The 14,116-nt window shown below is 30.6% G+C and overlaps 1 protein-coding gene across 3 annotated transcripts in view; it reads right to left on the minus strand.

The window, feature by feature from the left end:
* Egfr (epidermal growth factor receptor) overlaps nucleotides 1-14,116 on the minus strand; it is a 157,050-nt gene that overhangs the window by 62,082 nt on the left and 80,852 nt on the right. Inside the window, exon 1 of one of the 3 annotated variants that reach the window (XM_011052726.2) lies at nucleotides 4,753-6,114. The exons of the other annotated variants lie outside the window; for them this stretch is intronic. The gene's annotated coding sequence lies outside the window, so the exon portion shown is untranslated. Of the gene's footprint in view, nucleotides 1-4,752; nucleotides 6,115-14,116 lie in introns of those variants that run through there. 3 annotated transcript variants of the gene reach the window in all.

Here is a 14,116-nt window from a genome sequence, read left to right on the forward strand (position 1 = left end):
TATACCTATGGTTGACATTTGTTCGAACCGGTCGGAATAACAAATTGCACGAAGTCGGTAGATGGAAGTTGGTCGAGAGTCATACATTGCGCAAATTATTTATCGCTGGCGTGAATTGTTTTCGTTTGAGAAGTTCACAAATGGCATTTGTTGTTACCGACAGTTATTATCTTTCAATTGCGACGACAATTAAAAAACGATAGAAAAACATCAAGAAGGCGCGAAGATCTTACATAAGTTTTATGCACCTGCATCCAATCGATGAATTTGTGCCGTTATAGAACACGAAGCAATGTGATAAATATAATGTCGTAATTATTCTAATTACAGAGCACCAGAGGACTCTCTTCTCTTGAAATAATTATAGCAATCATAATAATACATTTGTTCACTATCTTGCTTTTATTTTAATAAATTTATAGTTAGTCAAAAAGATTTTTTTGTTACGTATGTTTAGATGATCGCATAAGTAATATACGTAAAATGCAGAAGATATAACAACTTATTTACATCATTGAAATTTAAAAAAATCAGTAATAAGATTTTTATTAAGACCAACATGAAATTAAATACTAAGTATAAGCATATTCAAGCCTATAACGGTCAAAGCTAGATATCTTCTCAATGCTTAAATAATTCACAATGAATTATCTATATCTTATATATCGTATATACATATATATCGTACATACATATATACCATATTTTTGTAGTTATTCAAACTGCGCCGAAATTTTTTCGAACTTTATCAAACGCAATTAAATTCTACTGCAATAATATCAAGTTAAATTAAATTGATAAGCAAATTCTCAATCTTCGATCCGGTATCATATTATAAGGGTGTTAATGTGCTGAAAATTTTAAATAAATATTGCGAAAAATATTACCTTAGCCGGAACTTGAACCCGAATCTATTGTATTCTGTACAAGCGTTCTAAATCATTAGACCATCGAGGCCTTAGTAATATTCTTCGCAATAATCAGTATATGTAAGAAGTTTGAATAACTACAATACAAAAATATAGCATATGCATGTACGATAGGAAATAGATAATTTACTGTGAATTATTTAAGCATTAAGAAGATCTAGCTTTGACCGTTGTAGGCTTGAATATGCTTATACTTAATAATTAAAAATCAATATTTCAAATATTGAAGTAATTATTATTTGCTTTTAATTCCTCAACATATAAATAACAATAGATTTAAAACATTCATAAAATTGTATACATACATATATATATTCGAGAGTATTAACAACCCTAATGATATTGACTCAAAGATATTGAAATTCAAATATTGACTACATTGTGTTCAGTGCATAATCAATGATGCAATCAGGCCTTTTCAGCATTAATTTAGGAGACATCAAAGTTATCGTTAATCTCGACTAACTTTTTCTTAAAGGGAAATTGTATGATTTCATGCGTAGTAGTTTTCGGGTATATATTAATGAGATTGATAGTATTCCGATGGGATTCTTTTCCTATTTCCAAAACAGTCAGGCGTCTTTCTCAAGAATTAATGCTTTCTCTGTTTTAAAGTAGGTGGTTCACTAGAAGAACTAGAATATTTTTCGAGCGAGTCGCACAGGTCACCGTTAAACGGATCTTGCGGAGCTGAACGAGTACATACATATGTACGTATAACTATAAGACAACATCCCAAAAGTGGTATATGTTCTCGCTGTGACGTGGCGAACTAGAAACGTCATTGTTATAATAAACGTTGCGTGTATTGCTGAGATTCCCACATTTTTGTTCGATTAGAAAGATTATTAGAAATACGAGAGCACCTTTAATTACATTACTAAAAATCGAACGTCATTAATCAATAAATTAGAAATTTGTTGATTTAGCTCAAAGATATATCTGAGAGAAATGATAAAATTTAATTATTTTAAAATTATTGTTTCTATTATCAAATTGTTTCTATACGATTTATCTAACTTTAGGACAATTAAAAATAATGTATGTACAAATAATATGCATGTTATTTTTAACAAATAAGCTACAAGTGTATAGATAAAATAAGAAAAAAATTGTATAAATTCGTTACAATTTTATATATGTTAAATGCTATTAATAAATTTAATTAATATTGATTGACATAGTTAAAACATTTTCATGCTTTATCTTTATGCTTTTTTTTTGTCTATAAATTTTTCCCGCTCTACTCTTTCACATATCTGATTCAGTAATTACCCAAAGATTGAAATGATAATGAAAAATGCATTGCCAAATCAGATGAGTGTAACATTTGATATCGATCAGCTGGAAGTGTATTGGGAAAAAAAAGAGCTTCTCGCGATAGGGAAGCAGACTAACCAAGAAACTTGAAAGACACCTAATGGTGCGCGCTAGCAGATGTCACATGCTCAGCAGTCGATGTTTTCCAAACAGGCGTCAGCCGCCAACGCAGCTTCTTACCCCAGCGTTCAACTCTCCAGTGGATACTAACGATCCTGCGAACGTTAGGCCATGGAGGTCCCACAGGGCCCTGAGGAAGAAATTCCAGACTCGTATGCTCCTCGTGCTCGCAGGCCCCGCGTGAACTTTCATTTTCAAAAGTGGCGAAGAGAGAGAGAGAGAGAGAGAGAGAGAGAGAGAGAGAAAGAGATCCCAGTCGCGTATCTACAAATGGCCACATATACTTAAGAGTCTGACTAGAATTGCTCTCAAAAGAAATTCTCATTGTAAGTAATCATCTATTGAGAATCACGTTCTCGAGTGAAGAGATCATCGGAAAAATGATAAATTTTCTATCTTTGTAGAAATTAAGTTTCATTTAAAAATACGATATGAAAATACGATATGAAATGGTGCCATTTTTTATTATATAATAAATATTATTGATTATATAAAATAATAAAAGAATTTTCCATGCATTATAAGTTATATATCAATAGTTTATTTGTATTTATATATTATAATGTATTTTAAAATATCTAATAAATAAATTAATAATTAATATTCATTTCTAAAGCCATGTATAAATTATAATTTTTATGGTTAACATTTTTAGCAGTTTTAATAGATTTTTTAACTAACAGTTTTTTTCATGTAACATTATATTGATTATTTAACTAAAATTTGTAAATAAAGAAAGAGAAAGATCCTAGTCGTGTATCTACAAACAGTTATACGTTTGAGAGTTTTACTAGAGTTGCAATTAAAAAATTTTGTTTGTCAATAACCATCTATTAAGAACTTCTGATTAAGAGTTTTTGCTTTTAAAATGTAGGTTTAGGATGAAGCCGATTATCTTATTAGATATCATCGACACGGGAAATATCAGTAAATTTATTTAATGATTAACTATTAATTTCAATATAACCCACAATGTGTGTGATAGATTCATTCAACTGTAATGTGTAAGAATTTCGAACGTACAGAGTAAATTAACAAAAGTTTAATTGAATTTATTTATTAAATATATATAATACAAATTTAGGATCGGTATTCATAACCGGTTTTTATTTCAAGACTGTCTTAAGCAATCTTAAAATACAAATATTCTGTAATTAGTTTATGACATTTTAATTGTAGATGATCTTAAATATAAGAATCGACTATCGTATAGATACCAGACTAGATCAGATAGTTTAAATTAATTTTTATAGCTTTATAGATATTATATATTTAATAATTAAATATATGAAAATAGAATTCACTGCAATTATCTAATTTTTGGACTGCGGAAGATAATATATACGAAATACAAGAATACTTTACTTTTTACGGACTTATGTTTATATATAAACTACTTGATGATATATAACAACAATACATATTTGTCCAACATTAAATAAACAAATAAAATGGACATTAAAAATATTTTATAATTATAAATATATAATTAATATTAATAAAATAATAAAAAGTGCATAACTTTTCAATAAGATATATATATATATATATAGATATTAAATCTTATGTCATACTTTATAAGTCATTTTAAGTAGTCAAAATAATACTACATAACATCTTTTTGTAACTCATTAAGAGAAAATAATATATCTGAAAATTTTTGTGAAAATGAGCATGTTTTAGTCTCTAATATTCTCATTTTACTGACCTTTTTAAACGGATATTGAAAAGAAACACTTATTCCTTTGTGACACTTAAAAATGATTAGTTTGCAAAAGGTTATTTGTTCAAAGAAAAGACTGTATATCTAGAAGAATTGAACTGTGTAAAATTAAACTGTGTATAATTGGAGAGAAATATGAATGGTTCAAATTTATTTACTTATTGTTAAAGCTGCATGAAGAAAAAAACTTTGCTAGCGGAACGAATAAATTTGTCAGGGAAAATTGAAATAACATTCGAAATCAACTAGAATTTTTTGTGAGAAAAAGATCAGCCAATGGCAACTCCATAATATTTTACTAATATTTTTATAGCACTTTCTTAAATTTAGAGGGAAATGATGAATGCGATTCACTAACATAAGCGTATATATTCTATTTGTTTAATAAGAAAATTTGATAAAAAAGAAAAAGAATATAATTATATTTTTAACATTAAATGCCAAGAATATAAATTTTCTCATTGAAATGTCTTATCATTTACTGTCAAAGCATATCAGACATATGTGAAAGATGTCACATATAAACCGATGGTCAGTGCCATAGTAAAACCTTATGGCAGTAAACACTTCACGCTTGTTGCAATTTGGCGCGCAAAGATGGCAGATGATATTGACAGCGTGATTCCGTATATTTTTAGCGAAAAAGTGTATCTCACTCACCTCAGCTTAATATTCATGTAGCCTGCGAGATAAATCCAAGACGAAACGAACGTGATTGTCTTGGCGGGAGACTCCGAAAGAAAATTCCAACGTTTACTTTCGAGACCAGTCTTCTGAGTTAACGACGTGTACACACTTACGCGCACCAAGCATTCGAATTTATCGTTATTCGAATTTAACGAGGAAACACACACTGTTCACCTTCCGAAGAGTGACGTAATTTTGCGGATAGCTCCAAAACATATATATACACTAATTTATAAATCCTACTGATGGCAAGTTCGATCGATTTCGTAACGCGAGGAAATTGACAAGTACAGTTGTTAGGCACCTTAATATAACGCGAGCAGACTTCTCTTGACGGATATGTGCAAATGAAATCGTGGCTGTACGAGAGATCGGTTTCATGTGCTCGATAAGCTCTAATGTGAGCATACGTTATCAACTCTGTCGACTCTGCACTTTACGTCTTGACGTCGTTTCCACGAAGTTGTCCAATGACGAGTTTGTTTAAGAGTTAAGTTTACTTTTATTTCACAGGTACCTCATTCGAAGCTTCAATGAATTTAAAAATGAGCAAGCACGTGTAATTTTGTCCAAGATGTGTTTTCATCGACAAATGATCTGGTCTCACTTCTATGGCGGATCCGTATCTGGAGCACTTTGTGGAAAGTCAAGAGATCCCGCACATTAAAAAGTATAGATACACTCACATCTTGATACACGAAGAGAAGAGAGAAATTAGAGTCAACACGAGATAGAAAAGATTGACAGAGGTAAACCAAAGGAGTACACGAGCGCGCGCAATCGTGAGCATACGAAAGAGGAAGAGTCAGCTTTCACGAGAATTCCTGTCGATCCTTTGAGGTCTCCTCTTTGGTCCGCGCGTCTCACCTTGCGGAGAGTGAGTCTCCAGGTCGGCCATGCAACGACGCACAGGTCCACGCTGAGCAGGACTCTCTCTCTTTGCCTCTCCTGCGCTTCGTCTTCTCCGTTTCTCTCTCTCTCTCTCTCCCTCTCTCTCTCTCTCTCTCCCTTTCCACCTTCTACTACTACCACCACCACCATTACCACCACCGTCGTCATCATCGGCGCAGTGGTACGGCAGAGCCGAGCACCTTCTCCTTTGCCGCTGTCGAGCTTCTTTGGCCCTCTTTCCCCACTACGCCGCTTCTCTAAAACGCCGCAAAGCAGAAGACAGCTCTTAACTTCCCCGCCTCGCACACCTTCGCCTGCATCCAGCTTCCCACCAACCTCCTTCTCGCACCTCCTCCGTTTTACCTCGTAGAACGTTCAGTTCCCCTACTTTGCTCTTCTAGTCAGGTACAATACACAGGTATACACTACGTATAAATACACATATACAGAGTCGCTAAACTCCTGACAGTTCTGACTTGCAGTAGTAGGTGTAGGATACATTCGTACGTTCAGGCGATACCGCGCATGAGATCTATCGGAGTTCACACTGAGGGGTTGCGTGTGATGCATCTGGATCAAAAAAAAGAAAAGCATATGTTCTGCTCGCGAAGAGAATATAAGAGAGTTTGAAGATGCCGCGGGGATGGAAAGGTCGAGGGTACAGATGCACCCTCGGAGAGAATGCTGTTCCGACGAAGGAAGTGTTTAATTTGATGATGATGATGCCAAAAGTGGTGCCAAAAAAGTTTCGAGTTATATTAAATTAATCAAATGGACCTATAAAAAATAGGGATAGAAGATGATAAGATGTTTTCGCACCTTAATCATTTCACATTTAAAAAAAATACTATAGAATCTATATTCTCAGGTATTAAAGATGGATAATATTATCTTTGTGAAAATTATAATCTGCAAATTTTTTTTTTGAGCGATAATTTATTATATATGTTTCTAATTAATAGCGCACGTAAAATAAGCTACTCTTTATCATTATTTCTAACAATATGGAGAAACAAAGAATATTATTTAAAAAAATAAACACAATGTAGAGTTAATTCCCATTACTTTTATATGATATCGAACATTTGAAGTAATAATTAGGATAAAAATAATTTATAAGTAGTACATCATAGTTACAATGTTTATCTAATCGAATATACGAGAGGAGGACTGGTAAGAATCTGTAATCGAGTTACGTAAAAGCCATGTTAGACAGGCGTGAAAATACATCGTGCTCGGTTTCTAAGAAGAATCCATTCCCGTGGAGTTGCTTCAAGGAAGGAACTCTCGTCGTTGCATCTCAAAAATTACAGTAACACGAAGAGTACGACGACCGTTTGCCCTTTTCACGATGTGCATGCTTATTTTCTCGTAAATATGTTCTTGTCGAGAGATATTCCGCGAAAGAGCAAACGTGCAATGTATTCATTTGATTTTTTAATTCACTTTATAGCTAAAAAAAGGCTAACAATTATGTTCAATAAATTATTTAATACATAATTCAAAATATATTTTAGAGTTTGCAAAATAATGTGTAAAAAGTAAGATTAGTAACTTTCAAATATTTATATTATCGATTGCTTGATGAAAAGTTACAAAAAAGTTAAAATTAATGCTATACTAAGGAATTAATATAGCTCTCCGAGGTCTACAATTGATAGTTATGTGAATTGTAAGTTATATTATGTGAATTGTAGGCAAATCGGAGTATATAACAAAGTAGAGTAGTCAAGAATAGTCATGAGGCGCTAAATATTTATTTTAACGATATGAGAATGAAGGATCTTGAGTTTGAATTCTAATCAGTTTCGTTATATCAACATATTTTTAGAAACACTTACAGAAAAATGCTGTCAGGCAATACATATAAGGAACTGATAGGATTAAGAGGTACAGAAATACAAGATATTTAAAAAACTGATAAGCCTGAGAAATATAAAAATATGCCATCAGATAACATAATATTAGTAGATAGTTTTTGGAAATTTATGATTGATGAGTATGTGATATTTTAATCAGATATTTCCGAAGGTTATCAGTTTCCTAAATACCAGCTTGATCAAAAAGTTTCCGGAAGAGATCACCAGGTGATGCTCTGAGTCAGCTGATTTGAATTCTTTTTTTTGGCTAGGTTGCCACATCTATCATTGACATTTCCATCAAATTTTATCGCCATAGCTTGACATTTGTAAAAATTACGCCGTCTTGAGTACATCTACTTCTGCGCGTGTTTTCGATTTTTTACAGTTTTAAAAATGGAGTTGAATTTGCAACAACGAGTTTGCAACAACGAATATCATCCAACAACCATCGAATTCACCCGATATGGCTCCTTGCGATTTTTTTCTGTTCGATCGAGTCAAAAAACCTGCGGGGAACGCGTTTTAACAGCCGAAAGGAGGTAATGGAAAAATCGAAGACGGCTCTAATGGCTATACCAATAATAAGAGTTCCAGAAATGTTTCGAGAGCTGGATCAAGCGCTGGCATAAATACGTTGCAGTCGCTGGAGAGTACTTTGAAGAGGACAATATCACTTTTGATGAATAAACTTGTATTTTGAATTTTCTGAATGAATTCCAGAAACTTTTTGATCAAGCTAGTATATATATATATATCAGTTTCTTAAATATCTTACATTTCTATACTTCTTAGTCCTATCAGTTCCTTATATGTACTGAGAGCATTTTTCTGTAAATATTTCTATAAATGTTCAACAACAACGAAACTGATTAGAATTCAAACTCAAGATCCTTCATTCTCATACCGTTAAAATAAATATTTATATATATATAAAACTATATTCCGTTATATAATGTCTTTTTAATTATAATGTATTTAATATTTTATTAACATTTTATATAATATTATAAATTACTATTAAAAGTATAAAAATAACATAAAAATATATGCTTGTAATCAAAATAATTTCAACTAATAATCTTTAATGCAATACTACATTCTTTATTGTATCTTTTAACATTTTTTATATAAAATAAATGATGTGCCCCTAACTCACACATACAATTGAGTTAATTTAATTTCAAATAAACATGACCTGCGTAACCTGGACATGACAAGAATACCCTATCCTTATAGATTTCACAAGGGATGCTAGTCAGCAGGTGCCTGACCATGCTCTTTCGATAGCTTTGTAACGTAGGGCGGTTCTCCATCTCGATTCACCCTCGGCGCCGTATGTCTGCAGGACACCACTCCCGTCTATTGTTCGCTCAAGTGGTTGACTATCCGCGTGATATTGTTTAGTACCGACAGACCACAGAAAAACTATTCTCATGGACATACGATCCAGACTATGCAACAACTCATGAACAATAGCTAAAATTCCGATACCTGAAAAGCCGAATTCTTCCTTTAGAAGTGTAGAAGTATCGAAAGTTAAAGTATCGTTAAAATAGTAGTGATCCCTTACTGTAAAGGTCGAGATGAAGTATTAGATATAATTCTAAAATTTTCGTGACAGTCTTGTGTCATCTTTAATATGTTTTAGTTTTGCATTATAAAAGGACATTAATATAAATTAATTAAAAATGAAATATAACTTAAGCTTCTATGTTATTCATAATAACGATAGAAAAATAATCAAATATTTATTTATTTTCCATTTTGCTTCTCTATGTAAAAGTTTTATTTTCAAACGCAATTTATCACATTATTTTTATTCGATTTTATAGAAATACACGTAATCATATAATATTTAAATATCCAATTTTCATGCTTGGTACTTGATATAATTTTTATCAATATTTACCAATACAAATTTGTAGTAAAATGGAGCAAGGGCGATCATATGTGCTTTTAAAGTCAATAGGACTTAAGTATAGCTACTTGCTTTCCTCGTTTACATATTCTCGTTATCATCCATTTTTGTCTTGCTCTCCACTTCGTGATCATTCTTTCGTTTATACCTGAGTATTTCTCGCATACTTTTCTTACGGAACTGTTTCGAGGAATTACTTTGTCCCCTGTTTAACGACGCGGGATTTCTGTTGAAACTTTACCCGACTGATTAAATATACGTGCTTCTTCATACGTCACAAAAATCGAGCGTGATATAATGTATAGTAAAAGAAACTGACAAAAAAATAAAATATTGCTCTATATATATATATATGTGTGTGTGTGTATGTGTGTGTGTGTGTGTGTGTGTGTGTGTGTATATATATATACATATATATGTGTGCATATATACATATATATATATATATATATATATATATACAAATTATAATTTATAAAAAAAATATTGTGGAAATGTATAAACCAAGATGACAAAAAATATTAAAAATCGGATCATAAGTTTTTTGCGTCTAAAAGATAACTTAAAGACATCTTATGTCACAATTTTAGATTTTATGTTGCTTGAAAAATTTCGATTACATAATTTTATTACGATATTTTTATAATACTTGTAAAAAGTAACAATAACATACTTGGGAATATAAAGAAACGTTTTCAATTTTGTAAAAATTTCAAAAATTTACTATTATTAGGGGAAAATCGGGGAATTATGCACAGCGATTAATTGTGTGCATCCTGGTTTAATACTTTTCTAATAGAAGACATCACTATGGTGAATTTTTACACAGGAGGTCGTTCTTTTAAGATATAACTACAAAAGATATTACATAAATACATTGCTAGCCAGAGGAATATAAAAAAGTGAAATCACATCTTTTCTTGTTATTTTAACATTCAGAAAATAAGGTGATAAGTCCATATTTTTAATTTGTTTAAAGTTGCAGTTATTACGCACAGTTGCATCTTTTGAGCTGTTATTTATTAAGTTTGGTTAGGAATTGTTGAAGTAATCATATTCATATCGAGTCAGGTCGCGACGAGCAACTGTGCGTAAGCATTTTGAAATGCGTACAATTATCCATTTTCCCTTTACTGTATGACTAGCACTAATTTTTTCATTTCTTCTTGGCATTACTATTTTATTTTGTCATTTCATTTTGCCAAAGTGCTATGTGCATTATTATTAAATTAGTTTTGTATTTTTTCTTAATATATATTAGGTGTTGGAATTAATTCGTAGCGTTTTACAAGTGATGGGAAGTACTTTCATTAATGTATTTTTTAATGCTCATGTGAAATAAATAACATTCTTTCATTAAAAAACGCGAATTAATTCCAACACCTAATACAATATATATTTAAAATATATATTTAATATATATTTATATTGCAATATAATGCATATATTTTCTGATTTCTTTGTCAATTCCACAATTTATTATTTTTTTATGACTTTTATTTTGTGCATAATTACCGACGCGCGAGAAATTTTTTCGCTTTTCCGTTTTTTCTTTTTGGTTAAATACAATCTTATTGAATGAAAATCTGTTTCGATATGAGGACACATAATAGTATTATAGAAGAATGTTTATAGTTTCTATTTCCATACTTATATCGCTTTAAATTTGGAAAATCATTCCAGGGCAATAAATTTTTCTTAGATGCTTGCAGTACCTCCACTTTCCTCTAATTCTAACAATAAAAAGTGATGATGGTGACAGTCTTAATTCGATGAATGTTGTTATTCTTCTCAAATGATTTCGTTATTCTTGAGCTATTGTTTATTGTTAGTATCAATTAACTATACTCTTGTACAAAGATATGACTGTTCTAACAATAATTTAAAATTTCGATATTAAAAAAGTTAGATGCTGCAAAAGATAAAGACAGCTTTATTATCTATTAGAAAAGAAATTCTTATGTCCCGATTTATGACAATTTCATTCACAGCCCGTTCTATTCTATGAAATTCTGCAAAGGAACGTTGAATCTCTTCGCATTTCTGTTACAATCGTGAAGAATTTCGTGTTATTGTGTACGAAAATCTGATAAAAGCCACATGATTGCTTCTCTATAGTATTTTGAAGAAATAGTAATTGATTGAAAGGAATTACGAATTGTTTTTTGATATCATATAAAATAAGACTCAAATGGTAAACTAAAATTTAAGAATCATCTCAAAATTATAATTATTACATTTTACGATAAATATGTATATTGTTGTATATTGCTCATCTTTTAATCTTTTTCTCAATTTTACGTAAAATTAATAATTCTATACAAATTATGTAATTATATAATATCTAATAAGACAGGTTATTAAATTTCAAGTGAAAACACATTTTTTTTAAATAAAAATGGATAAGCTCAAGTTAAAATCTTTCAACGTTTTAGAATTAGTTTCTTTTTCATAAATAAAATTTATAGAAATAGAAATTAAACGCTTTCAATGAATTAAACTTCAAGTAAATAAATAAAAAAATTGTATTTTTTTCGTTAAACTTAAATAATATTTAAAAAATTTAATTTTATATTTGTAAGTTTCTAAATAATATAATCTTATATATATTAATAAATTATGGCAACTTTTGTCAAAATTTTGTGGAAAAAAAAGATATGATTGTGTCAAAGATATTCATTTAATGATACATAATAGTCTATTTTTTTAATTCTATAACATTAATAAAGAATCCGCAAAATCTTATATTTAAGTACGATGAGACGGATTAATGAGTGTATCAATTGGGTGCTTTGTTTCACGAGAACGGCAGATAGAGCTTATATCTGCGTCCTTATGGAGTCTGTGGTATCTCTCATGCTGATCCATTGTTGAACCACAAGAGCGTGGCACGAGAACACGAAGAGTGGCAAAAGTGCCCTCGAGGCATCTCGCACCGCGGCTCTCTCGTCGCTGATGCAGGTAACTCCCCTCATGGGACTTAGGCGCTGAGTACACCATAGGCATAGAGCGACTAAAATACTGCCCAGAAGAGAATACCGGTTCAGAGAGCAATGGCGCCGCTACCTCAGGGCTCGAAAAAAATTTCCCTGTGCATCAAGTTTAGAACCTGAACTCGTACCATATCGCTCTTTTAGGCCAGACAAAAAATAAGAAATTTATGGAGCAACATCTTATTGCATTAAAGGTAAATACTAACGCGATAACAAACGACAGTGTTGCAGATACACATACTGTATTCTAATTGTACTCTGATATGACATATACTTTTCTGTAGAACACACACACACACACACACCAAAATATCATCAAATATCAGACAAAATTTATGTTTGTATATTATTATGTTTTTGCATTTAATTTAGTCACAACATGAAAAAATGAGATTAAAGTACAAACACTTAAGAAAAAATATTTAAAGAATTTGTAGGATACGTACTGGATCGAAATTATTTGGGAAATCTATCTCTGTGTGAAAATTCATTAATAGTAATTAGTTAAAATTATTTATTTAATGTTATAGGATTTGTATATTAACCTTTATAGAATGGGAGCGCCACCATAAATAGCACTGTTCTTCATATTGTAATTTTTATACTTGACTCATTATTGTTAATACTTGTTCTATCGGATTAATATTACAATTCTTCTAATATTATAATTAGATGACAACCAATAATTATATATACTCGCAAATACAATTTTATGCCTCGTCTTTATACTGATAAGCCTTACTCACGTTTCATTACTTGTGTATTGTAATGTATATGTTTCATTTAATTCTTAAAGTTCTTTATATATATTTTTCGATTTATTATTTTTTGACTTAAAAAATAGTTAATTTTATGAAAAATTATTTTTTCGATTATCAATCCGCCATATTTCATTTGCTATTTTAAATTTCGAATTTTTTATATTAAATTTTCAGATTTCAGTGAACCTAAAAACCCCTTACAATAAATCTTCAGAAAATTTATTTTTATAAATATTGGCATTACTGCGGATGATACTATAGTGACTCTGAGCCTGTATTCTGTACTTGCTATGTGTTTGTAACGATAGTTACACAGCTTTTTTTGCTGTAATAAAATATCTGCGCAATTGTCGTTATGAGCACGTAACGATTGCATAACGAGTTACAGAATTTCGCTACTGAAATAGTGTCATGTTTTAAGGCAAGGAATACAATACATTATAATAAAACTTACTTAAAGAAATCTGATTTGAGAAATAGATCCACTCGTCTCCTAAAAATTAAAATTGAAAAAGATGACAGTAGTTTCTCTGCGTGAGGTAATCGCAGAGATAATCTCTTGTATATGTTGTTGCCGTCAGTAAATATTTTTTATCTATCTAAAAGATTATGAATACAAACCTATTAAAAGTAGAAACATTAATCGTATATATAATATCACCGTAAAGATACCGCATTATCAAAGGAATTTCTATTTTCAAAAAAAGTTTCTTTACCTGGCATTATTATATATAATATATTTTATTGAAGTATTTTCATCACAGAGAAATAAAACAGTCATAAAGAATCCCAAATTCAAAAATTTTTTAGGATTATAAAGTTATCTTAAGATATAATTATCTTAAATTAAAATTTTAATACAGTCTAAATTATTAATATTTAATTTCTTTGACATTCAAATACAATATATAC

Source organism: Acromyrmex echinatior, chromosome 3 (genome assembly GCF_024713525.1).
Source record: "Acromyrmex echinatior isolate Ae372 chromosome 3, ASM2471352v2, whole genome shotgun sequence".
Lineage (NCBI taxonomy): Eukaryota > Metazoa > Arthropoda > Insecta > Hymenoptera > Formicidae > Acromyrmex > Acromyrmex echinatior.